Consider the following 3,141-nt stretch of genomic DNA (forward strand, 5'->3'; position numbering starts at 1 on the left):
ATTTTGTATCTGTGTATTCAAAGTGGTTAGGATAGATATATAGTTACATTCTCTTAATGAATAGAGGGATTTGTTCTAATGGTGTTTGTAAATAAGATATCGTGTGTGCATCTTGTACAGCAATTAACCATTAGGAAGAATGTATGCAATGTGTTAATTATTAAAACTGTCCTAGCGATTTGATTTGCAACTGTCTCATTGCTACTTGTTTCTCAATAAAATTATGGAAAAATATAAAATAAAAAAATAAATAAAAATAAAAATTTGGGCAAGCCAGATAGCTCAGTGGATTAAAGTGCCTGTTTAGGCAGATGTAGGGACTGGAGTTAAATTCCCAGCATGCCATACCAGCCCCACCCCCAGGGCATGCTGAGACTGTGACTGAGACTGGGTGTGGTGGTGGACACCTATAATCCCAGAACTTGGGAGGCTGATGACAGGAAAATCATTAGGAGTCTGATCTGTGAAGTGAAACTCTTAGACTTTGTATTAAATACAAAAAATTATTATTATTATTATTATCTTTTAGTTTGAAGCATAAAAACAAAATCAAGAAAAGCATAAACAATACAGAAACAAGGTAACGTACAACAATAGCTGTATTACAGATTTTCGAAACAAGAATAGCTGATTAACAATGAATGATATACTTCTTTTTTTGTGGATTTTCTTTCTTTCTTCTTCCTTTCTTTCTTTCTTTCTTTCTTTCTTTCTTTCTTTCTTTCTTTCTTTTTTTTTTGTTTTGCTCAGGGTTTCATTACATAGCCCATATTAGTGGCGATCCTCCTGATTTCTGTCTCCCAAGTGCTGGGATTACAGGCGCGCGCCACCGCGCCTGGACTCCATCGCCGGCTCAGCACACCTGAAGGCAGGGCTGCAGCGGCAGGTGGAGCCAGGTATTGAACCCTGGCCCCTGCGCTTACCTAAGCAAGCACTTAGTCAGCTGAGCTATACCACTGGCCCTTGAATGACATACTTCTGACATTGCCAGTCATGCAGATAACTCACTACTATTACAGACTGCTGGACTATATTGGATTACTTTGCTGAATTCATGCACCTACAATATATGAATGGCAATGAAATACCCATCTCTGACAAAAGTAAACAACAAAGGGAGATATAAATGAAGGTCCACTTAGTAGAGAAAAAATATATATGTATATACAAAATGGTGTAGATACATAGGTACGTTCTCTTAGTTCAATGAGAAGAAAGTTTTGAACTCATAGTGTTTAGACAAGATACATGTCTGCATCTTGTACTATGAATAACTACCATAAAGACAAAAATGTGCAGTACTAACCTGTTTTGAAACTGTCTCATTGCTACTTCTTTCTTAATAAAATTAAGAAAAAATGAATGTCATCTATTTTTATTGTCAAATCTGCTACTCAGATTAACAGATATAGTTATGTAAGATGGGACATATGATTGAATATTACCATATGCTTTCAAGGAATCTTAAATTTTTGTTCTTGTCTCTTTTCCTTTAATTGCCTTTTTCTAAAAAATTACTTTAAAGAGAGCATAGTACTAATTGATATAACATTAGAAATTGTATATATTGAGCTTCCAGCAACCCTGTGCCGGTGGGACCTACTCGTCCCAGGCCAGGTGCAGTGTGGGTGACACCCTCTTTCACCCTAGTGGGACGCCCCCCATAGTACTCCCTTTCACTCCCTAGTACCCCCCAAAACCTACCCACAGAGTAGGAATTTCTGTCCTGTTCTGGGAACCCCCAGATCCAGTCCCAGTACAGACCTGGTGAGTGTGTGGGGGAGCTGCCTATCACACCTACTTCAACTTATCCCCTCTAGACGCAGCTCAGGCCTGGCATTCAGGCCTGGAGTGAAACCCTTCAGCTGCAATCCCTGCAGAGAGTGTAGGGAACATAACCACCCAGCTAGTCTGGCAGCAGAACATCTTGCCAGAGGGACACAACAGGTTCACTGCCAAGGGCAGCAGAAGGAAGGAACTGAGCACAGAAGCCAGACCGAAGCCAGGCACAGCTGGATAAATCCAAACTTTGTAGATCTACACCTGAACTTCAGAAGGTGCTAAGGGTATAACTGCAACGAAGATCTACAACAAAGGTCAGAAGACAGTGATGCACAAAATGACAATGAGAAGGAGCAAAATGCAATCTCAGACCTGAAGCCCACCCATAACAAGTGCAGAGGACACTAACACAGAACAAATTGGGAATCACATAGCTGAAAGCAATGAATCAATGGCTTCTGAAATAGAGAAACAGCTGCAGAAAGGTATAGAGGAACTCAGATTGGAAATGAAAAAAGAAATCCCTGAATTAATAACATCTGCAGTAAAGAATCAAAGGAAGAAACATATGGAGGAAACCCAATGCCCACCCAGAACAAGTGCAGAGGACACTAGCTCAGCTCAAATGTATGAATTAATAGCGTTGATAGTAAATAAGCAACAGCAGAAAGTCATAGAGGATCTCAGAGCAGAATCCTTTTCTACTAGCTCAGCTCAAATATACTAATTAATAGCATCAATATAAATAAGCAACAGCAGAAAGTTATAGAGGAACTCAGAGCAGAATTCTTTTCTGAAATAAAAAAAGAATTCTCAGAACTCATAGGATCTGAAGTAAAGAATCAATGACAGAAAGATAGGGAGGAAACCCAGTCTGAAAAAAACAGTGCAGTAAAAGAATTTATAACTGCTTCTAAAGAAGACATTGATTAAAAAAAATAGAGGAGATTAGAAAAATGACATATTACTTGAATGAGCAACACAGGAAAGAAATAGATCACATGAAGTAGAGTCAAAGAGATATAGAGGAAATTAAAATCTCAATCACAAGCTTGCAAAACTGTTTAAGAGAAAGTGAAGACAGAGTTTCAGATCTTGAAGATGCTGGTGCAGCTAGTGAAAATGTAAGAAAGGATCTCTTAAAAACAACTAGGATGCAGGAAAAACAATCCATCACCCACAAGATGATGCAAAGATGAACAATGTGAGAGTAATAGGCATCAATGAAAGAAAGAGTCAATACAAATGACATTAAATATATGGGCAGAAGTAATAGCAGAAAATTTCCCAAATATGAGGAAACAGTCTGACATTCAGGTAACCGAGGTATACAGAATGCCAAGTAAACTCAATCCAATG

Source organism: Octodon degus, unplaced genomic scaffold (genome assembly GCF_000260255.1).
Source record: "Octodon degus isolate 3935 unplaced genomic scaffold, OctDeg1.0 scaffold00282, whole genome shotgun sequence".
Taxonomy (NCBI): domain Eukaryota; kingdom Metazoa; phylum Chordata; class Mammalia; order Rodentia; family Octodontidae; genus Octodon; species Octodon degus.